Source organism: Arachis stenosperma, chromosome 3 (assembly GCF_014773155.1).
Source record: "Arachis stenosperma cultivar V10309 chromosome 3, arast.V10309.gnm1.PFL2, whole genome shotgun sequence".
Classification (NCBI taxonomy): Eukaryota; Viridiplantae; Streptophyta; class Magnoliopsida; order Fabales; family Fabaceae; genus Arachis; species Arachis stenosperma.
This window is the reverse complement of record NC_080379.1, coordinates 115,565,994-115,591,030: the sequence shown is the minus strand read 5'-3', so window position 1 is coordinate 115,591,030 and position 25,037 is coordinate 115,565,994. Positions and strand designations below refer to the sequence as shown.

Genomic DNA, 25,037 nt, shown 5'->3' with positions numbered 1-25,037 from the left:
TTTTTGTATGTAGAAAAACACAATGTATGCAGAATTATCTATAAAAATCTATCATATTAATGGATTATTGTATGCAGAAAAACCATCAAATCTAATTCCCTTTCCACCAATAACAACCAAACAAAAACACTCAAATCTAGTAGTAACATTTCTGCCAAGAACCAAACCAAAACCAAAACCATAAAATCCGAAAACCTTTCCTCCAAGAGTTCATCGTCTTCTAAAACCACAACCCCCGACACTACTGGCTTCAAGAAGTTCAATTCAACAAGCTCCACCTCCAACAAAAGTAACAAGCAGCTCAACTCCCCTACTATTCCCTCATCCACTTCCAAGTTCAAGAAGCTCCATTCCACATCAACATCAAAACAAAAATTAGAATCCAAGCTTAGTAAGAAAAAGCAACTAGAAAACAGAGGATATGAAAACCTAATAATGTATGATTTTTAACAACTTAATAAGCAAATAAACATATTTCAAGATCGGTAAATAACCTAAATTCAAAACCTAACTACTAAATAACCAATTAAAAACTTAAATCAACTAATAATTATACATCAAATTAATTATTACCTAAAGATTAAAGAGGATTGAAGGAGTAAGAAACTAAATAAACAATAGAACTGGAACTTACCAGGCCGTGGGACGAGCTGACAATGGAACCGGCGAGAAGACGGCGGTGCAGGCGAGAAGACGGCGGTGCAGGCTAGAAGAACCAGAGGCAAAACAACACGAGCTCGAGTGAGAGTGAGAACACCGGATTATGGTTTCGATTCGCGAACCGTGAGATTGAAGAGGCGGAACGAGAGATCGAAAAGGCGGAACGAGAGATCGAAGAGGAGGAGCGAGAGGTGGTTTCACAGCTTCGAGAGCGAGATTGAGAAGACGTGTGAAATTGGGGGAAAATGAAGACCAAACTCTGAAGAGAACACCGCTTTGTATTTGGTAACATTTCTATCTTATTTTTATTTTTCTTTAAAAATAAAAATAATATTTTCTAACATTTATTTTACAAATGTTACTAAAAGTATAATTTTATTAGTATAACTAACATTTTAAAAAATGTTAAATAAAAAATGTTAGTAAATGTCTGAATTCTAGTAGTGAGAGGATAGACTAATTGATGAGGTGAAAAAGCATCAAAGGAGTAACAAAAGACAAGGAAATGGCATAAAGAAAAAGTGTGAAAAAAATATGGTTATTTCACCAGGAGAAAAATAATCTATACTCTAAAGGAGAATACCATGGTTCTGATACCATGTTAAATAATTCTAATGAATGCTAATTCATTCTAATATATTCTAACAAGCTCAAACATTTTTTTAGATAATGACATAATTACAAAATTAAAAGTAATATAGAAATTCAATTAAAAAAAAGTATATGGACTTAGTTTTGAATTTAGTAAAATTATAAAGATGAAAAAAAATAATTCAACCTCAAATGTATTATGCAACATTGGAAACATGTCCAAATGAGAAGAAATACTTTTGAATTAATATCTTTTTTATGTGTTAATTAAATTATTAGAAACTTAACTAATACACTTTAATTTTTTAATTATATCAAATATATTAATGATAATATTTTTTATTATTTTTGTGTATTGATTTTGTTTTCACTATTAAAATATTCTAAATCTGTTAACTCAAATATTATCCATACCTGAAATCTTTCGATTTGATTTTATCCAATTTGACTTACAAAAAAAAAATATTTTCACTTAAACAGAATATTTATTTTTTATATTTTACAATATCAAATATTATCTATGTATTATTAGCAAATTCAATGGGTAAAACTTAGTGATATTAAGTACTTTTGGGTAGGGGTGGGCAAAAAAATCCAAATTTTGGATTTTAAACCAAATTCAAACCAAACCATAAAAAAAACCAATTTGAAACAAAAAAAGTCCAAACCAAACTAAATTTATTTTATAATTTGGTTTTAAATCCAATCCATTTAAACAGTTTTAAATCCGGATCCAGATCCAGATCCAAATTAAGATCCAAATCTCAAAGAAACCCTAATTCTGAATTTCTGATTTGGTGAACCAATCACACTTAACTCGCACGAATCCTTTTCTCCTTCGCCTCTTCTCCTTCAACCGGGCAATCTCCGCTGATGAGCGGATAATTTATATGCTTTTTGACATTATTTTTAGGTAGTTTTTAGTAGGATCTAGTTACTTTTATGGATGTTTTTATTAGTTTTTATGCAAAATTCACATTTTTGGACTTTACTATGAGTTTGTGTGCTTTACTGTGATTTCAGGTATTTTCTGGCTGAAATTGAGGGACCTGAGCAAAAATCTGATAGGAGGCTAAAAAAGAACTACAGATGCTGTTGGATTCTGACCTCACGGCCATGCCTGGACCTTTATCACTTATGTATTTTCAACGGTGAAGTTTCTACACACCATAGATTAAGGTGTGGAGCTCTGCCGTACCTCGAGTGTTAATGCAAAGTACTATTGTTCTTCTATTCAATTCACGCTTACTCTTATTCTAAGATATTCATTCGCACTTCAACCTGATGAATGTGATGATCTGTGACACTCATCACTATTCTCACTTATGAACGCGTGCCTGACAAATACCTCCGTTCTACCTTCGATTGAATGAGTATCTCTTGGATTCCTTAATCAGAGTCTTCGTTGTATAAGTGGTGCGCGAAAATTGTGATCACTACACAACTTTGCACAACTAACCAGCAAGTGCACTGGGTCGTCCAAGTAATACCTTACGTGAGTAAGGGTCGATCCCACGGAGATTGTTGGTATGACGCAAGCTATGGTCACCTTGTAAATCTTAGTCAGGCAGACTCAAATGGGTATAGATGATGAATAAAACATAAAGATAAAGATAGAGATACTTATGTATATCATTGGTGAGAGCTTCAGATAAGCGTATGAAGATGCCTTCCCTTCCGTCTCTCTACTTTCCTACTGCCTTCATCCAATCCTTCTTACTCCTTTCCATGGCAAGCTTATGCAAGGGTTTCACCGTTGTCAGTGGCTACCTCCCATCCTCTCAATGAAAATGTTCCTATGCTCTGTCACAGCATATGGCTAATCATCTGTCGGTTCTCGGTCAGGCCGGAATAGAATCCAGCGATTCTTTTGCGTCTGTCACTAACGCCCCGCCTGCTAGGAGTTTGAAGCACGTCACAGTCATTCAATCATTGAATCCTACTCAGAATACCACAGACAAGGTTAGACCTTCCGGATTCTCTTGAATGCCGCCATCAGTTCTCGCCTATACCACAAAGATTCCGGTTAAAGAATCCAAGAGATAAACACTAGAGCCTCGTATGCTTGTAGAACAAGAGTGGTTGTCAGTCACTTTGTTCATGAGTGAGAATGGTGATGAGTGTCACGGATCATCACATTCATCAAGTTGAAGAACAAGTGATATCTTGGACAAAGAACAAGCAGAATTGAATAGAAGAACAATAGTAATTGCATTAATACTCGAGGTACAGCAGAGCTCCACACCTTAATCTATGGTGTGTAGAAACTCCACCGTTGAAAATACATAAGAACAAGGTCTAGGCATGGCTGTGAGGCCAGCCTCCCAAAGAGGGTTCAATCATAAAAACATGATCAAAAGATCTAAAGAAAAAAAGATTCCAAAGATCAGAAGATTCAAAGATCAAAAGATCAAAATACAATAGTAAAAGGTCCTATATATAGAAAACTAGTAGCCTAGGGTGTACAGAGATGAGTAAATGACATAAAAATCCACTTCCGGGCCCACTTGGTGTGTGCTTGGGCTGAGCAATGAAGCATTTTCGTGTAGAGACTCTTCTTGGAGTTAAACGCCAGCTTTTATGCCAGTTTGGGCGTTTAACTCCCATTTAGGTGCCAGTTCCGGCGTTTAACGCTGGGAAATCTGAAGGTGACTTTGAACGCCGGTTTGGGCCTTCAAATCTTGGGCAAAGTATGGGCTATCATATATTGCTGGAAAGCCCAGGATGTCTACTTTCTAACGCCGTTGAGAGCGCGCCAATTGGGCTTCTGTAGCTCCAGAAAATCCACTTCGAGTGCAGGGAGGTCAGAATCCAACAGCATCTGCAGTCCTTTTCAGTCTCTGGATCAGATTTTTGCTCAGGTCCCTCAATTTCAGCCAGAAAATACCTAAAATCACAGAAAAACACACAAACTCATAGTAAAGTCCAAAAAAGTGAATTTTAGCTAAAAGCTAATAAAAATATACTAAGAATTCAACTAAAACTACTAAAAACATACTAAAAACAATGCCAAAAAGCGTACAAATTATCCGCTCATCACAACACCAAACTTAAATTGTTGCTTGTCCCCAAGCAACTGAAAATCAAATAAGATAAAAAGAAGAGAATATGCAATGAATTCCAAAAACATCTATGAAGATCAGTATCAATTAGATGAGCGGGACTTTTAGCTTTTTGCCTCTGAATAGTTTTGGCATCTCACTCTATCCTTTGAAATTCAGAATGATTGGCTTCTTTAGGAACTTAGAATCCAGATAGTGCTATTGATTCTCCTAGTTAAGTATGATGATTCTTGAACACAGCTACTTATTGAGTCTTGGCTGTGGCCCAAAGCACTCTGTCTTCCAGTATTACCACCGGATACATACATGCCACAGACACATAATTGGGTGAACCTTTTCAGATTGTGACTCAGCTTTGCTAGAGTCCCCAATTAGAGGTGTCCAGGGTTCTTAAGCACACTCTTATTGCCTTGGATCACAACTTTATTTCTTTCTTTTTCTTTCTTTTTCTTCTTTTTCTTTTTCCCTTCTTTTTTTCGTTTTTTTTTTGTATTCACTGCTTTTTCTTGCTTCAAGAATCATTTTTATGATTTTTCAGATCCTCAGTAACATGTCTCCTTTTTCATCATTCTTTCAAGAGCCAACATTCATGAACCACAAATTCAAAAGACATATGCACTGTTCAAGCATACATTCAGAAAACAAAAGTGTTGCCACCACATCAAAATAATTAAACTGTTATAAAATTCAAAATTCATGCAATTCTTATCTTTTTCAATTAAGAACATTTGTTTAAGAAAGGTGATGGATTCATAGGACATTCATAACTTTAAGGCATAGACACTAATGATCATAAGACACAAACATAGATAAACATAAGCACTAAAATTCGAAAAACAAGAAAATAAAGAACAAGGAGATTAAAGAACGGGTCCACCTTAGTGATGGCGGCTTGTTCTTCCTCTTGAAGGTCTTATGGAGTCCTTGAGCTCCTCAATGTCTCTTCCTTGTCTTTGTTGCTCCTCTCTCATGATTCTTTGATCTTCTCTAATTTCATGGAGGAGGATGGAATGTTCTTGGTGCTCCACCCTTAGTTGTCCCATGTTGGAACTCAATTCTCCTAGGGAGGTGTTTAGTTGCTCCCAATAGTCTTGTGGAGGAAAGTGCATCCCTTGAGGTATCTCAGGGATCTCATGATGAGAGGGGTCTCTTGTTTGCTCCATCCTTTTCTTGGTGATGGGCTTGTCTTCATCAATAAGGACGTCTCCCTCTATGTCAACTCCAACTGAATAACAGAGGTGACAAATGAGATGAGGAAAGGCTAACCTTGCTAAGGTAGAGGACTTATCCGCCACCTTATAGAGTTCTTGGGCTATAACCTCATGAACTTCCACTTCTTCTCCAATCATGATGCTATGGATCATGATGGCCTGGTCTAGAGTAACTTCGGACCGGTTGCTAGTGGGAATGATTGAGCGTTGGATAAACTCCAACCATCCTCTAGCCACGGGTTTGAGGTCATGCCTTCTCAATTGAACCGGCTTCCCTCTTGAATCTCTCTTCCATTGTGCGCCCTCTTCACATATGACTGTGAGGACTTGGTCCAACCTTTGATCAAAGTTGACCCTTCTAGTGTAAGGATGCTCATCTCCTTGCATCATGGGCAAGTTGAATGCTAACCTTACATTTTTCGGACTAAAATCCAAGTATTTCCCCCGAACCATAGTAAGCCAATTCTTTGGATCCGGGTTCACGCTTTGATCATGGTTCTTGGTGATCCATGCATTGGCATAGAACTCTTGAACCATCAAGATTCCGACTTGTTGAATGGGGTTGGTAAGAACTTCCCAACCTCTTCTTCGGATCTCATGTCGGATCTCCGGATATTCACTCTTTTTGAGTGAAAAAGGGACCTCGGGGATCACCTTCTTCAAGGCCACAACTTCATAGAAGTGGTCTTGATGCACCCTTGAGATGAATCTCTCCATCTCCCATGACTCGGAGGTGGAAGCTTTTGCCTTCCCTTTCCTCTTTCTAGAGGTTTCTCCGGCCTTGGATGCCATAAATGGTTATGGAAAAACAAAAAGCAATGCTTTTACCACACCAAACTTAAAAGGTTTGCTCATCCTCGAGCAAAAGAATAAAGAAGAGAGTAGAAGAAGAAGTAATGAGGAAAAAGGGAATGGCTTTGTGTTCGGCCATATTGGGTGGGTTTGGGAGGGAAAGTGGTTTGAATTTGAAGGGTGAGGTAGGTGGGGTTTTATGAAGGATGGATGTGAGTGGTGAAGAGAAAGATGGGATTTGATAGGTGAAGGGTGTTTGGGGAAGAGGTATTGAGGTGATTGGTGAGTGGGTGAAGAAGAAGATGGGATTTGATAGGTGAAGGGTGTTTGGGGAAGAGGTATTGAGGTGATTGGTGAGTGGGTGAAGAAGAAGAGAGAGTGGTGGGTTGGTGGGGATCCTGTGGGGTCCACGGATCCTGTGGTGTCAAGGAAAAGTCATCCCTGCACCAAATGGCATGCAAAAACACGTTTTGTGCCAAATCTGGCGTTAAACGCCGGGCTGGTGCCCCTTTCTGGCATTTAACGCCAGGTTCTTGCCCTTTTCTGGCGTCTTACGCCAGTCTGGTGCCCCTTTCTGGCGTTAAACGCCCAGAATGGTGCCAGACTGGGCGTTAAACGCCCACCTGCTAGCCTTACTGGCGTTTAAACGCCAGTAAGTTCCTCCTCCAGGGTGTGCTGTTTTTCTTCCTGTTTTTCATTCTGTTTTTGCTTTTTCAATTAATTTTGTGACTTCTCATGATCATCAACCTACAAAAAAAATAAAATAACAAAAGGAAATAGATAAAATATAATATTGGGTTGCCTCCCAACAAGTGCTTCTTTAATGTCAGTAGCTTGACAGAGGGCTCTCATGGAGCCTCACAGATGCTCAGAGCAATGTTGGAACCTCCCAACACCAAACTTAGAGTTTGAAAGTGGGGGTTCAACACCAAACTTAGAGTTTGGTTGTGGCCTCCCAACACCAAACTTAGAGTTTGACTGTGGGGGCTCTGTTTGACTCTGATTTGAGAGAAGCTCTTTATGCTTCTTCTCCATGGTGACAGAGGGATATCCTTGAGCCTTAAACACAAAGGATTCTTCATTCACTTGAATGATCAGTTTACCTCCATCAACATCAATCACAGCCTTTGCTGTGGCTAGGAAGGGTCTGCCAAGGATGATGGTTTCATCCATGCACTTCCCAGTCTCTAGGACTATGAAATCAGCAGGGATGTAATGGTCTTAAATCTTCACCAAAACATCCTCTACAAGTCCATAAGCTTGTTTTCTTGAGTTGTCTGCCATCTCTAGTGAGATTCTTGCAGCTTGTACCTCAAAGATCCCTAGCTTCTCCATTACAGAGAGAGGCATGAGGTTTACACTTGACCCTAAGTCACACAGAGCCTTGTTGAAGGTCATGGTGCCTATGGTACAAGGTATTGAAAACTTCCCAGGATCTTGTCTCTTTTGAGATAATTTCTGCCTAGACAAGTCATCCAGTTCTTTGGTGAGCAAAGGAGGTTCATTCTCCCAAGTCTCATTTCCAAATAACTTGTCATTTAGCTTCATGATTGCTCCAAGGTATTTAGCAACTTGCTCTTCAGTGACATACTCATCCTCTTCAGAGGAAGAATACTCATCAGAGCTCATGAAAGGCAGAAGTAAGTCCAATAGAATCTCTATGGTCTCATTTTGAGCCTCAGATTCCCATGGTTCCTCATCAGGGAACTCATTGGAGGTCAGTGCACGCCCATTGAGGTCTTCCTCAGTGGCGTTCACTTCCTCTCCCTCTTCTCCAAATTCGGCCATGTTGATGGCCTTGCACTCTCCTTTTGGATTTTCTTCTGTATTGCTTGGGAGAGTACTAGGAGGGAGTTCAGTAACTTTCTTACTCAGCTGTCCCACTTGTGCCTCCAAATTCCTAATGGAGGATCTTGTTTCAGTCATGAAACTTTGAGTGGTTTTGATTAGATCAGAGACCATGGTTGCTAAGTCAGAGGTGTTCTGCTTAGAATTCTCTGTCTGTTGCTGAGAAGATGATGGAAAAGGCTTGCCATTGCTAAACCTGTTTCTTCCACCATTATTATTGTTGAAACCTTGAGGTCTCTCTTGATTCTTCCATGAGAAATTTGGGTGATTTCTCCATGAAGAATTATAGGTGTTTCCATAGGGTTCTCCCATGTAATTCACCTCTTCCATTGAAGGGTTCTCAGGATCATAGGCTTCTTCTTCAGATGAAGCATCCTTAGTACTACTTGGTGCATTTTGCATTCCAGACAGACTTTGAGAAATCAAATTGACTTGCTGAGTCAATATCTTGTTCTGAGCCAAAATGGCATTCAGAGTATCAATCTCAAGAACTCCTTTCTTCTGATTTGTCCCATTGTTCACAGGATTCCTTTCAGAAGTGTACATGAATTGGTTATTTGCAACCATTTCAATTAGCTCTTGAGCTTCTGTAGGCGTCTTCTTCAGATGAAGAGATCCTCCAGCAGAGCTATCCAAAGACATCTTCGATAGTTCAGAGAGACCATCATAGAAAATACCTATGATGCTCCATTCAGAAAGCATGTCAGATGGACATTTTCTGATCAATTGTTTGTATCTTTCCCAAGCTTCATAGAGGGATTCTCCATCCTTCTGTCTGAAGGTTTGGACTTCCACTCTAAGCTTACTCAATTTTTGAGGTGGAAAGAACTTTGCCAAGAAGGCATTGACTAGCTTTTCCCATGAGTCCAGGCTTTCTTTAGGTTGTGAGTCCAACCATGTCCTAGCTCTGTCTCTTACAGCAAAAGGGAATAGCATAAGTCTGTAGACCTCAGGGTCAACCCCATTAGTCTTGACAGTGTCACAGATTTGCAAGAATTCAGCTAAGAACTGATGAGGATCTTCCAATGGAAGTCCATGGAACTTGCAATTCTGTTGCATTAGAGAAACTAATTGAGGCTTAAGCTCAAAGTTGTTTGCTCCAATGGCAGGGATAGAGATGCTTCTCCCATAGAAGTCGGGAGTAGGTGCAGTAAAGTCACCCAGCACCTTCCTTGCATTGTTGTTGTTGTTGTTGTTTTCGGCTGCCATGGTTTCTTCTTCTTTGAAGATTTCTGTTAGGTCCTCTACAGAGAGTTGTGCCTTAGCTTCTCTTAGCTTTCGCTTCAAGGTCCTTTCAGGTTCAGGGTCAGCTTCAACAAGAATGCCTTTGTCTTTGTTCCTGCTCATATGAAAGAGAAGAGAACAAGAAAATATGGAATCCTCTATGTCACAGTATAGAGATTCCTTGAGGTGTCAGAGGAAAAGAAAAATAGAAGGAAGAAGGAGAAGAATTCGAACTTAATTAGATAGAGTTCGAATTGTGCATTGAGAAGGAGTGGTACTCCATAAATAGAAGGATGTGGGAAGAGAGGAAGAAATTTTCGAAAATCAAGTGAAATATTTTGAAAACATTTTAAAAAAAAATTAATTAATTTTCGAAAATCAAGAGTGAGAAAGAGATCAAGTAATTTGTGAAAAAGATTTTTGAAATTAGAAATCAAAAAGATATGATTTGAAAACTATTTTGAAAAAGATGTGATTAAAAAGATATGATTGAAAAGTTATGGTTTTAAAAAGATATGATTGAAAAGATATGATTTTGAAAACAATTTAAAAAGATTTGATTTTAAAAATTAATGACTTGCCTAACAAGAAAAGATATGATTCAAACATTAAACCTTTCTCAACAGAAAAGGCAACATACTTAAAATGTTCAATCAAATCATTAATTGTTAGTAAGTATCTTTGAAAAAGGAAAGAAATTGATTTTGAAAACATTTGATTGAAAAAATTTGATTTGAAAAAGATTTGATTTTGAAAAACTTTGAAAACTTGAAAAAAATTGATTTTGAAAACAAAATCCTCCCCCTTGTGCCATCCTGGCGTTAAACGCCTAGAATGGTGCACATTCTGGCGTTTAACGCCCAATACACTACCTTTTGGGCGTTAAACGCCCAACCAAGCACCCTGGCTGGCGTTTAAACGCCAGTCTGTCCTTCTTCACTGGGCGTTTTGAACGCCCAGCTTTTTCTGTGTAATTCCTTTGTTGCATGTTTTGAATCTTCAGTTCCCTGTACTATTGACTTGAAAATAGAACCAAGATCAAATAAACAATGCATGCAAGACACCAAACTTAAGATTAGACACTAGACTCAAACAAGAAACATAAAATATTTTTGGTTTTTTATGATTTTTATTATTTTTTTGTGCTTTTTCGAAAATCATATGAAAATAGAAAATAAAGGTTTCAGAATTCTTAATTTGGGTTCCAGGAATCATTGCAATGTTAGTCTAAGACTCCGGTCCAGGAATTAGACATGGCTTCACAGCCAGCCAAGCTTTCAAAGAAAGCTTCGGTCCAAAACACTAGACATGGCCAATGGCCAGCCAAGCCTTAGCAGATCATTGCTCCAATAGCAAGATTGATAGAAATCAACAAGCTATTGTGATGATCAGTTGAAACCTTGGTCCAATAAGATTAGACATGGCTTCTCAGCCAGCCAGACTTCAACAGATCATCATGAAACACTAGAATTTATTCTTAAGAACTCTGAAGAAAAAATACCTAATCTAAGCAACAAGATGAACCGTCAGTTGTCCATACTCAAAACAATCCCCGGCAATGGCGCCAAAAACTTGGTGCGCGAAAATTGTGATCACTACACAACTTTGCACAACTAACCAGTAAGTGCACTAGGTCGTCCAAGTAATACCTTACGTGAGTAAAGGTCGATCCCACGGAGATTGTTGGTATGAAGCAAGCTATGGTCACCTTGTAAATCTTAGTCAGGCAGACTCAAATGGGTATAGATGATGAATAAAACATAAAGATAAAGATAGAGATACTTATGTATATCATTGGTGAGAGCTTCAGATAAGCGTATGAAGATGCCTTCCCTTTCGTCTCTCTGCTTTCCTACTGCCTTCATCCAATCCTTCTTACTCCTTTCCATGGCAAGCTTATGCAAGGGTTTCACCGTTGTCAGTGGCTACCTCCCATCCTCTCAGTGAAAATGTTCCTATGCTCTGTCACAGCATATGGCTAATCATCTGTCGGTTCTCGGTCAGGCCGGAATAGAATCCAGCGATTCTTTTGCGTCTGTCACTAACGCCCCGCCTGCTAGGAGTTTGAAGCACGTCACAGTCATTCAATCATTGAATCCTACTCAGAATACCACAGACAAGGTTAGACCTTCCGGATTCTCTTGAATGCCGCCATCAGTTCTCGCCTATACCACGAAGATTCCGGTTAAAGAATCCAAGAGATAAACACTAGAGCCTCGTATGCTTGTAGAACAAGAGTGGTTGTCAGTCACTTTGTTCATGAGTGAGAATGGTGATGAGTGTCACGGATCATCACATTCATCAAGTTGAAGAACAAGTGATATCTTGGACAAAGAACAAGCGGAATTGAATAGAAGAACAATAGTAATTGCATTAATACTCGAGGTACAGCAGAGCTCCACACCTTAATCTATGGTGTGTAGAAACTCCACCGTTGAAAATACATAAGAACAAGGTCTAGGCATGGCCGTGAGGCCAGCCTCCCAAAGAGGGTTCAATCATAAAAACATGATCAAAAGATCTAAAGAAAAAAAGATTCCAAAGATCAGAAGATTCAAAGATCAAAAGATCAAAATACAATAGTAAAAGGTCCTATATATAGAAAACTAGTAGCCTAGGGTGTACAGAAATGAGTAAATGACATAAAAATCCACTTCCGGGCCCACTTGGTGTGTGCTTGGGCTGAGCAATGAAGCATTTTCGTGTAGAGACTCTTCTTGGAGTTAAACGCCAGCTTTTATGCCAGTTTGGGCGTTTAACTCCCATTTAGGTGCCAGTTCCGGCGTTTAACGCTGGGAAATCTGAAAGTGACTTTGAACGCCGGTTTGGGCCATCAAATCTTGGGCAAAGTATGGACTGTCATATATTGCTGGAAAGCTCAGGATGTCTACTTTCCAACGCCGTTGAGAGCGCGCCAATTGGGCTTCTGTAGCTCCAGAAAATCCACTTCAAGTGCAGGGAGGTCAGAATCTAACAGCATCTGCAGTCCTTTTCAGTCTCTGGATCAGATTTTTGCTCAGGTCCCTTAATTTCAGCCAGAAAATACCTGAAATCACAGAAAAACACACAAACTCATAGTAAAGTCCAGAAAAGTGAATTTTAGCTAAAAGCTAATAAAATATACTAAGAACTCAACTAAAACTACTAAAAACATACTAAAAACAATGCCAAAAAGCGTACAAATTATCCGCTCATCAATAAGCTAGAATTATTGGCGGCCATTCCTAAGATCCGGAAAGTCTAAACCTTGTATGTGGCATTCCGAGTAGAATCTAAGATGGGATGATTGTGACGAGCTTCAAACTCGCGAGTGTTGGGCGTAGTGACAAACGCAAAAGAATCACTGGATTCTATTCCAACATGATCGAGAACCTACAGATGATTAGCCATGTTGTGACAGCGCATTTGGACCATTTTCACTAAGAGGATGGGAAGTAGCCATTGACAAGAGTGACGCCTTACATACAGCATGCCAATGAAAGGGGTAAGAATGATTGGATGAAAGTAGTAGGAAAGCAGAAATTCAAGAGGGATAAAGCATCTCCATACACTTATCTAAAATTCCCACCAATGATTTACATAAGTATCTCTATCTTTATTTTATGCTTTATTTATCTTTATATTCGAAAACCATTATAACCATTAGAATCCGCCTGACTGAGATTTACAAGATGACCATAGCTTGCTTCACACCGACAATCTCCGTGGGATCGACCCTTACTCACGTAAGGTTTATTACTTGGACGACTCAGTGCACTTGCTGGTTAGTTGTGCGAAGTTGTGAAAAAGAGTGATAATACAATTGTGCGTACCAAGTTGTTGGCGCCATTGAGATCACAATTTCGTGCACCAAGTTTATGGCGCCGTTGTCGGGGATTGTTTGAGTTTGGACAACTGACGGTTCATCTTGTTTCATAGATTAGGTAATTTTCTTTTCAAAAAATTTTCAAAAATCTTTCAAAAACTTTTATTTATCTTCGTTTTTCCAAAATAATTTTAAAAAAAAAATAAAAATAATAAAATTATAAAAAAAATGATTTTTGTGTTTCTTGTTTGAGTCTAGTGTCAATTTTTAAGTTTGGTGTCAATTGCATATTTTTTAAAATTTGTGTATTTTTCGAAAAACTCATGCATGATGTTCTTTATGATCTTCAAGTTGTTCTTGATAGGTCTTCTTGTTTGATCTTCATATTTTCTTGTTTTGTGTCTTTTGTTATTTTTCATATGCATTTTTTAATCCATAGTGTCTAAACATTGAAATTTTCTAAGTTTGGTGTCTTGCATGTTTTTCTTTTCTTGAAAATATTTCAAAAATAAGTCTTGATGTTCATCTTGATCTTCAAAGTGTTCTTGGTGTTCATCTTGATATTCATAGTGTTCTTGCATGCATTAGTTGTTTTGATTCATAATTTTTATGTCTTGAGTCATTTTGTTGTTTTTCTCTTTCCACATTAAATTCAAAAAATTAAAAAATATTTTTTCCTTATTTTACTCATAATTTTCGATATCTTTGGGTTGACTTAGTCAAAATTTTTTAAAATAAGTTGTTTCTTGTTAGTCAAGTCAAGATTTCAATTTTAAAAATCCTATCTTTTCAAAATCTTTTTCAAAAAAATCAAATCTTTTTCATTTTTTTATTTGTTCGAAAATTTTTTATTTGATTTTCAAAATCTTTTTCTTTATTTCATTTCAAAATTTCGAAAACTTTACTAACAATTAATGTGATTGATTCAAAAATTTAAAGTTTGTTACTTTCTTGTTAAGAAAGGTTCAATCTTTAAATTCTAGAATCATATCTTTTAGTTTCTTGTTAGTCAAGTAATCAATTTTAATTTTAAAAATCAAATATTTTTAATTTCCTTTTCAAATCTTTTTCAAAACAAATCTCAAACATATCTTTTTCAATTCATATCTTTTTCAAAATTGATTTAAAAATTCTTTTCTAACTTCCTATCTTTTCAAAAATTAATTTTCAAATCTTTTTCAACTAACTAATTGACTTTTTGTTTATTTTACTATTTCTTATCTTTTTCAAAACCACCTAACTACTTTTCTTTCTCTAATTTGTGAAAATCACCTCCCTCTTTTTCAAAATTCTTTTAATTAACTTATTGTTTCAAATTTTAATTTTAATCTTATTTCTTCTCTTAATTTTCGAAAATCACTAACTATTTTTCAAAAATAATTTTCGAAAACTCTTCTCTCTCATCTCTTTCTATTTATTTATTTATTTACTAACACTTTTCTTTATCTTAAAATTCGAACCCTCTATTCTCTTCTGTGTTCGAATTTTTCTCCTCTTCATTCTTATTCTTCTTTTCTTCTACTCACATAAAGGAATCTCTATACTGTGACATAGAGGATTTCTCTTCTTTTCTGTTCTCTTCTTTTTCATATGAGCAGGAGCAAGGACATGGGCATTCTTGTTGAAGCAGATCCTGAACTTGAAAGGACTCTGAAGAAAAAACTAAGAGAAGCTAAAGCACAACAATCCAGAGAAAACCTTACAGAGAATCTCGAAAAAGAAGGAGACATGGCCGAACCCAACAACAATGCAAGGAGGATGCTTGGTGATTATACTACACCTACTTCCAACTTTTATGGAAGAAGCATCTCAATCCCTGCCATTGGAGGAAACAATTTTGAGCTGAAGCCTCAACTAGTTGCTCTAATGCAACAGAACTGCAAGTTTCAGGACTTCCATCAGAAGATCCATATCAGTTTTTAACTGAGTTCTTGCAGATCTATGATAATATTAAGACTAATGGAGTAAATCCTGAAGTCTACAGGCTCATGCTTTTCCCTTTTGCTGTAAGAGACAGGGCTAGAACATGGTTGGACTCACAACCTAAAGATAGCCTGGACTCTTGGGATAAGCTGGTCATGGCCTTCTTGGCCAAGTTCTTTCCTCCTCAAAAGCTGAGCAAGCTTAGAGTGGATGTTCAGACCTTCAAGCAAAAAGATGGTGAATTCCTCTATGAAGCTTGGGAAAGATACAATCAGTTGACCAAAAAGTGTCCTTCTGACATGCTTTCAGAGTGGACCATTTTGGATATATTCTATGATGGTCTATCTGAGTTCTCTAAGATGTCATTGGACCATTCTGCAGGTGGATCCATTCACCTAAAGAAAACGCCTACAGAAGCTCAAGAAGTCATTGACATGGTTGCAAATAACCAATTCATGTACACCTCTGAGAGAAATCATGTGAGTAATGGGACGCCACAGAGGAAGGGAGTTCTTGAAATGGATGCTCTGAATGCCATATTGGCTCAGAGAAAAATGTTGACTCAGCAAGTCAACATGATTTCTCAGAGTCTGAATGGATTGCAAAATGCATCCAACAGTACTAAAGAAGCATCTTCTGAAGAAGAAGCTTATGATCCTGAGAATCCTGCAATGGCAGAGGTGAATTACATGGGTGAAGCCTATGGAAACACCTATAATCCCTCATGGAGAAATCATCCAAATTTCTCATGGAAGGATCAACAAAAGCCTCAACAAGGCTTTAATAATGGTGGAAGAAACAGGCAAGCCTTTTCCATCATCTTCTCAGCAACAGACAGAGAATTCTGAGCAGAGCCCCTCTAGCTTAGCAAACATAGTCTCTGATCTATCTAAGGCCACTTTAAGTTTCATGAATGAAATAAGATCCTCTATTAGAAACTTGGAGGCACAAGTGGGTCAGCTGAGTAAGAAAATCACTGAAACTCCTCCTAGTACTCTCCCAAGCGATACAGAAGAGAATTCAAAAAGAGAGTGCAAGGCCATTAATTTAATCAAAATGGCCGAATCCAAAGAGGAAGGGGAGGACGTGAATCCCAATAAGGAAGATCTCATGGGACGTCCCCCAGACAGAAAGGAGTTCTCTATTGAGGACCTAAAGGAATCTGAGACTCATATAGAGACCATAGAGATTCCATTAAACTTCCTTCTGCAATTTATGAGCTCTGAGAAATATTCTTCCTCTAAAGAGGATAAAGATGTAACTGAAGAGCAAGTTGCTCAATATCTAGGAGCCATAATGAAATTGAATGCCAAGTTGTTTGGTAATGAGACTTGGGAAGATGAATCTCCCTTGCTCATTAGTGAACTAAATACATGGGTTCAGCAAACTTTACCTCAAAAGAAACAAGATCCTGGTAAATTCTTAATATCCTGTACCATAGGCACCATGACCTTTGAGAAGGCTCTGTGTGACCTGGGATCAAGTATAAATCTTATGCCACTCTCTGTAATGGAGAAACTGGGGATCTTTGAGGTGCAAGCTGCAAGAATCTCATTAGAGATGGCAGACAAGTCAATAAAATAAGCTTATGGATTGGTAGAGGACGTGTTAGTAAAGGCATTTACATCTCTACTGATTTCATAATCCTAGACACTGGGAAGGATGAGGATGAATGCATCATCCTTGGAAGACCCTTCCTAGCCACAGTAGGAGCTGTGATTGATGTTGACAGAGGAGAGCTAGTCCTTCAATTAAATAGGAACTACCTTGTATTTAAAGCTCAAGGATCTTCCTCTGCAACCATGGAGAGGAAGCATGAAAAGCTTCTCTCAATACAGAGTCAAACAAAGCCCCCATAATCAAACTCTAAGTTTGGTGTTGGGAGGCCACAACCAAACTCTAAGTTTGGTGTTGAACCCCCACATTCAAACTCTAAGTTTGGTGTTGGGAGGTCCCAACAATGCTCTGAATATCTATGAAGCTCCATGAGATCTCACTGTCAAGCTATTGACATTAAAGAAGTGCTTATTGGGAGACAACCCAATTTTTATTTATCTATATTTCTATTGTTCTTTTATGTTTTATTAGGTTTATGACCATGTGGAGTCACAAAACAATTGCAAAAATTAAAAATAGAACCAAAAATAGCAGAAGAAAAAGCACACCCTGGAGAAAGAGCTGTCTGGCGTTTAAACACCAGAAACAAGCATCTGTCTGGCGTTTAACGCCAGAAACAAGCACCAAGCTAGCATTTAACGCCAGAAACAAGCATCAGGCTGGCATTAAACGCCAGAAACAGGCTACATTTGGGTGTTTAACGCCAGAAATAAGCATCAGTCTGGCGTTAAATGCCAGGATTGCATACAGAGGGCGTTTTACAAGCCTAAAAGGTGCATGGATGAGAAATCTTTGACACCTCAAGATCTGTGAACCCACAGGATCTGTGGACCCCACAGGATCCCCACCTATCCCACTTCTCTCTTTTTCATTCTCACACAACACTACCCTCTCTTCTCCCCCTTGGCCGAAACCCATACCTCTCTCCCTCTTCTCCATATCTTATTCTTCTTCTTCTATTCTTTCTTTTTTTGCTCGAGGGTGAGCAACATTCTAAGTTTGGTATGGTAAAAGTATAGCTTTTTATTTTTCCATAACCATTTATGGCACCTAAGGCCGGAGAAACCTCTAGAAAGAGGAAAGGGAAGACAAAAGCTTCCACCTCCGAGTCATGGGAGATGGAGAGATTCATCTCAAGGGTCCATAGCTCAGTAGTAGAGCATTTGACTGCACATCAAGAGAGCCCACTCATGGACCTCAAGGAATTCCCTCATCAAGAAATCCCTGAGATACCTCAGGGGATACATTTTCCTCCACACAATTATTGGGAGTAACTAAGGATAGGAGCACCAAAATCACTAGGGATCAAGCAACAAAGGCAAGGAAGAGACATAGAAAAGCTCAAGAACACAATTGGTCTTTCCAGAAGAAGGCGCCACCATCACTAATGTGGACTCATTCCTTAACTTCCTTGTTCTTATCTCCCTTTTTTTGGTTTTTGAGCTTCATGTTTGTCTATGTTTGTGTCTTTATTACATGATCATTAGTGTCTAGTGTCTATGTCTTAAGGCTATGAATAATTCCATGAATCCTTCACCTTTCTTAATTGAAAAATGTTTCTAATACAAAAGAACAAGAAGTACATGAGTTTCGAATTCATCCTTGAAATTAGTTTAATTATATTGATGTGGTGACAATACTTTTTGTTTTCTGAATGAATGCTTGAACAGTGCATATTTTTTATCTTGTTGTTTATGAATGTTAAAATTGTTGGCTCTTGAAAAAATGACGAAAAAGAGAAATGTTATTGATGATCTGAAAAATCATGAAATTGATTCTTGAAGCAAGAAAAAGTAATGAAAAAGAAGAAGCTTGCGAAAAAAATAAATATTTTAAAGAAAGAAAAAGAAAAAGCAAGCAGAAAAAGCTAATAACCCTTAAAACCAAAAGGCAAGGGTAAAAAGGATCCAAAGCTTTGAGCATCAATGGATAGGAGGACCCAAGGAAATAAAATCCAGGCCTAAGCGGCTAAATCAAGCTGTCGCTAACCATGTGCTTGTGTCATGGAGGTCCAAATGAAAAGCTTGAGACTGAGTGGTTAAAGTCGTGATCCAAAGCAAAAAGAGTGTGCTTAAGAGCTCTGGACACCTCTAACTGGGGACTTTAGCAAAGCTGAGTTACAATCTGAAAAGGTTCACCCAGTCATGTGTCTGTGACATTTATGTATCCGGTGGTAATACTGGAAAACAAAGTGCTTAGGGCCACGGCCAAGACTCATAAAAGTAGCTGTGTTCAAGAATCAACATACTTAACTAGGAGAATCAATAACATTATCTGAACTCTGAGTTCCTATGGATGCCAATCATTCTAAACTTCAAAGGTAAAGTGAGATGCCAAAACTGTTTAGAAGCAAAAAGCTACAAGTCCCGCTCATCTAATTAGAACTAATATTCATTGATATTTTGGGATTTATAGCATATTCTCTTCTTTTTATCCTATTTGATTTTCAGTTGCTTGGGGACAAGCAACAATTTAAGTTTGGTGTTGTGATGAGCGGATAATTTATACACTTTTTGGCATTATTTTTAGGTAGTTTTTAGTAGGATCTAGCTACTTTTAGGGATGTTTTTATTAGTTTTTATGCAAAATTCACATTTATGGACTTTAATATGAGTTTGTGTGTTTTTCTGTGATTTCAGGTATTTTCTGGCTGAAATTGAGGGACCTGAGCAAAAATCTGATAGGAGGCTGAAAAAGGACTACATATGCTGTTGGATTCTGACCTCCCTGCACTCGAAATGAATTTTCTGGAGCTACGAAACTCCAAATGGCGTGCTCCTAATTGCGCTGGAAAGTAGACATCCAGGGCTTTTCAGCAATATATAATAGTTCATACTTTATTCGAGTTTAGATGACGCAAACTGGCGTTCAACGCCAGTTCCATGCTGTATTTTGGAGTAAAACGCCAGAAACACGTCATAAACCAGAGTTAAACGCCAAAAACACATTACAACTTGGCGTTTAACTCCAAAAGAAATCTCTACACGTGAAAGCTCAAGGCTCAGCCCAAGCACACACCAAAGTGGGCCCCAGAAGTGGATTTCTGCACTTAAACTTATTTTTGTAAACCCTAGTAACTAGTTTAGTATAAATAGAACTTTTTACTATTGTACTAGAGGTCTCAGTCCTTTTTCCCTATTTTTGAATTCGTATGCTATTGGGGGCTGGCCTCACGGCCATACCTGGACCTTTATCACTTATGTATTTTCAACGGTGGAGTTTCTACACACCATAAAGTAAGGTGTGGAGCTCTGCTGTACCTCGAGTATTAATGCAAAGTACTATTGTTCTTCTATTCAATTCATGCTTATTCTTATTCTAAGATATACATTCGCACTTCAACCTTATGAATGTGATGATCCGTGACACTCATCACTATTCTCACTTATGAACGCGTGCCTGACAAACACCTCCATTCTACCTTCGATTGAATGAGTAACTCTTGGATTCCTTAATCAGAGTCTTCGTGGTATAAGCTAGAATTATTGGCGGCCATTCCTAAGATCCAGAAAGTCTAAACCTTGTCTGTGGTATTCCGAGTAGGATCTGAGATGGGATGACTGTGACGAGCTTCAAACTTGCGAGTGTTGGGCATAGTGACAGACGCAAAAGAATCATTGGATTCTATTCCAACATGATCGAGAACTGACAGATGATTAGCCGTGCTGTGACAGCGTATTTGGACCATTTTCACTAAGAGGATGGGAAGTAGCCATTGACAACAGTGACGCCCTACATACAGCTTGTCATGGAAAGGGGTAAGAATGATTGGATGAAAGTAGTAGGAAAGCAGAAATTCAAGAGCGATAAAGCATCTCCATACACTTATCTAAAATTCCCACCAATGATTTACATAAGTATCTCTATCTTTATTTTATGCTTTATTTATCTTTATATTCGAAAACCATTATAACCATTAGAATCCGCCTGACTAAGATTTACAAGATGACCATAGCTTGCTTCATACCGACAATCTCCGTGGGATCGACCCTTACTCACGTAAGGTTTATTACTTGGACGACCCAGTGCACTTGCTGGTTAGTTATGCGAAGTTGTGAAAAAGAGTGATACAATTGTGCGTACCAGGTTGTTGGCGCCATTGAGATCACAATTTCGTGCACCATCCACCGCAGCCGGCACCGGAGTAGGCAACTGGCACCGGCACCCTATTGTCTCATTCAACGTTGAATGGGCCTCATCTTTATTTCTCTTCTTCTACCTTTGGTCTTCTCCGCCGTCGTCTTCACCGTCGCCGACTCACCCTCACACGGTTAGTTACTATAACTGTTAAGCATTTCAATATGATAAAGTTGCTATATATACGATTAAAGCTGTCAGTTGCTATTTACTTTGATGGGTTGCTTTCTTTCTTTAACAGTTTGATTGCTTATGCTGATATGCATATCAGGTGTTTGTGTTAATGCCATTTTTATTTTGGGGTTTTCTTTTGTAGCAAGGTTGTGTGGTTGTCCTTTGGTCAAGTGTTGACGGTGATTTCTCAAAAGTAGAAGGCTATCTTGAGGGAAGTTTATAAGAAGAAGAAGTACACGTCAAGCTCTTGATCTCCACCTTAAGAAGTAAGAAGACCAAAGCCATTCGCAGAGGCTCACCAACCACCAGGTATTTGCCTTGTCTTGTGTTTAAATTCTTTAATTAGCTTTGAATTTTATTCCTGTTCATTCATCATGCTACTCTGTTGTTAAGACATAGCACCAGGTTTCTAGTTCTAGCTTACTGTTAAAGCATAGGATATTTCACTTCAGCAACTTTATTGTTCATAGGATCATTAAAAAAATTGAACAAGTGGTATGGGGGATTGTGATAGCATCATTGTTCATGTTGTTCATGGTTCTGCTCCTTAGATACAGTTTCATGAAATACCCTAACGGGACAACATATCTAACTTTAGTTCCTGTTTCTTTGAAAAATAAAACTGATCCTATAAAGTGGATTGATCCTATGGTTTCACCTATTTTTGTGTATAGTTATATATATAGTAAAATATCACTGTGCTTGTATAGAATCCAGTGATGCAAAACAGAAATTAACTGCATCAATTTATTCAATGTTTGTGAATTTGTGCATGGTCTATACCATGATTTGGGTGCAGGATCTAACCGTGCAGACTGATCATACTTGACACTTCTTGTTTTCTTGTCTTCAAATTTTACTTTGCTAATGATTTATTGCTGAGGATACAACACATCAAAGTTCATTGTTTGTTTACTGAGGAAGGGATGCAAGTATGATGTTATTAGGGAATAGTTTATAGTTGATAGTTGATTTTTAGCAGTATTTTATTCCCTGCCAAAGCTAAACAGAAATATATGGATGCAAATTGCAAAATTTTTAGTATGGTTAACAATGAAAAAAGTAATTGGCGGAACTCATTAATAAAATAATTTAACAACAAGTCCTATTTTTATTTTGTCCCTTTTTTTGTATTCTTTTTCATTCTTATGTGGCTGGGGAAGAAACAAAAGCTATATCGAAGCTTTGCTTCTATTTTGAGGGAGTGACTTTAGTATTTACTCTTTAGTAGAGAAAGGTTATTAAATAATGTAACAAGATATTTTGTTGCAAAATTTAATATCGTTTTGAGTTCTTAGTAGATTCAAAATAGACCCTATATCTAATTTGTACCTATGTACAGATACTAGTATATATACTTTGAATTAGGCCTAAAAGTTGGACAGAAATAACAATAACAGAGAGAGAAGAGAAGAACAATATTAGTATTAAAGAAAGAGTTCACAGTGCAAGTTGAAAATGCACATGGCATAGTAATTTCATTGTAATCAAACAAAAACAACAACAATAATAATAACACACATTGTTGATGATTTGATATGACAAGAAGCTACATATAGTTGGTCCAAAATAATGAATTAAAATTGATCAGTACTACTATCAAACTATTGAGGAAAAGGCACAAGAAATAAAGAACTATGTATATATATCTATAATTGGACAAACATGTATATAATAAGTATATAGCAGCAGCACATTGATTAATGATTATAATTATAAATAGTAAATAATAATGTCCAAGACAAGAAAATAATATAACCATAAATAGTAGTAACAAGCGTATCTGATCAAGTCCATAAAATAAACGAAAAGAAAGAGAGACATAAAGAAAAGAACATATATATACCAGTTACGTTGTTCATGATGACATAAATGATTGAAGCATGTTCCAAATTAAGCATGATTAGCAGAAGCATCAGAAGACAAATATGTTCTAAAAATATACAAATATTCATGTTACTACTTGAGATTAATGTATTTTGGCATTCATTCGTACTAAAATTTTGTTTTGTAAATATCATATTAATTTTATAAGATGCAAGACACTAAGTTGGTACAATTAGTTATTTGTCTCTCTTTGGGCTGTGTATAGTTTAAGAATCATGTTGAAATCATCCTTAATATGAAGTTTTAATTTCATAATCGTCCTTGGGCCGTGTTTTCTTTGCGAGATATATGAACATGGATTAATTTATGAATCATGCTAAAGTTTTATTGGCTGTTGTTTCTTTGTATTAGTTTGTGTTAATTTTAGCATGTTTGACACTAAATTTTGAGTTATGTACACATTGTTTATATGCAGAGCAAGATGACTGAAAACAGTAATATTGAAGCAGCAGGGATGTCCGCTAGCATTCAACCATCTTCTCCACCGTCAGGTGTTCGTAAGAATCAGTCAGCTGTCTGGGATCATTTTAAATAGTTTCGGAGTCTGCATTTAGTACTGGAGGAAGAGTCCTCGATCCATACTGCAGTTCCTTAACACCTAGAATGGTAGAGGCCTTATTCTGCACAGGAGATTGGCTTAAGGAAGATTTTTTCTTTGCTTTAGATGATGATTGTGAAGTTCTTCAACAAGTTTATCAAGGTATAGAATTTTTTTTATATTTCTTCTCATTTTATTTTATTTTTGTTTTTGTCGTCTTTCTATTTTAGAATTTAGGTATTAGTTACCAATTAAAAGTTATTGAATATAGACTTGATAATTAATTTGATTTTCTTGGCAGACATATTTTCCTCTAATGATGGTGCTTGTTCTATGGCAGCATCAATTGATAATCTTGATGATGACTAGGTATGCTTAATATTCTTATTTGGTTTAATACTTTCATTCAAAGATTTGTTTTAAAATGACAAAGGTATATTTTATTATTTGCAGATATATTTTCTTCAAAGGTTGTGGTTGTTTGATGATTTTATTGGCAACTTGGTATCTTTTGATACTTTGTGGTTGTTGTTTTAGAGAGATTTTTTGGTAGTATTCTTTTGATATTTTGAGAATGATTAAATGTTATATAGATTAGCTATTGTCATTAGATTTATAAAGAACCAAATTCTAGATGTAATGAACCTATACACTTTAAAATGACTTTAGTATTAATTTTACTTTTTAAAAAATTATGGTTTGAAAATTGAATTTTTTAAAAATCGGTTTTTAGAAGTGAATTTTTTATTAAAATATCTGGTTTGAAAATTGAATTTTTAAAAACTAGTTTTAAAATTGGATTTTTGGTTGAAGAAAGTGGTTTTAAAACTGGATTTTCAAAAATTGGTTTTAAAACTGGATTTTTGGTTAAAAAATCTGATTTTAAAATTATATTTTATAAAAAAAAAACAGATTTTAGATTTAAATTTTAAAAAAACCAAATTTAAAACCGATTTATAAGTAAAACCAAATTTAAAACTGATTTATAAATAAAATCGAATTTAAATTTTAAAATCGATTTAAAATTGATTTTTGTTTTTTCAAACCAATTTAAAACCGATTTCTCTCTTCAATCCAGTTTTGGTTTGATTTCATGAACCATAGACATGCCCACCCCTACTTTTAGGGAAAAAAACATAATTTAAAATTTAGAATAGATAAAATAACATAAACTAAAATAAAAGCAAACAAACAAACTGAGTTAACTACCTTCAAACTTATATAATTATTAATTATCGGATCCATCCATTGTATATGTCACATATTACTGTGGTTATTGTGTGAATTTATAATTTATCTCAGTAGTAGTCTTGCTCAAATTTTCATTCAATCAATTCGGATGGTTCCATTATTATTCATCACTTATGGTCGTTTTTCCATTTTCGATTTTCTAGTGGTTGTCCTTGCTTATACTTTTTACAAATTTTTTCTTGTTCTTTTGTTAGCAAGGATAGATTCAATAAGTACTACTTACTTAGCACTTTAGATTCCGATTCCATGTTAGGTTCTTTTAATAAGATAGGAAGGCACTTATTCAGGGAGCAATGACTGGTCTTGCGCCAATAAAG

The 25,037-nt window shown here is 36.8% G+C and overlaps 2 non-coding genes across 2 annotated transcripts; one reads left to right on the top strand and one right to left on the bottom strand.

The window, feature by feature from the left end:
- The first annotated feature begins 8,864 nt into the window (after positions 1 to 8,864).
- On the top strand, positions 8,865 to 8,968 carry LOC130971246 (small nucleolar RNA R71). The gene has a single exon (XR_009082476.1). It is a non-coding gene; the product is annotated as a small nucleolar RNA R71 (small nucleolar RNA).
- A 6,345-nt stretch (positions 8,969 to 15,313) lies between these two features.
- Positions 15,314 to 15,421, bottom strand: LOC130972151 (small nucleolar RNA R71). The gene has a single exon (XR_009083346.1). It is a non-coding gene; the product is annotated as a small nucleolar RNA R71 (small nucleolar RNA).
- Between the last annotated feature and the right edge of the window lie 9,616 nt (positions 15,422 to 25,037).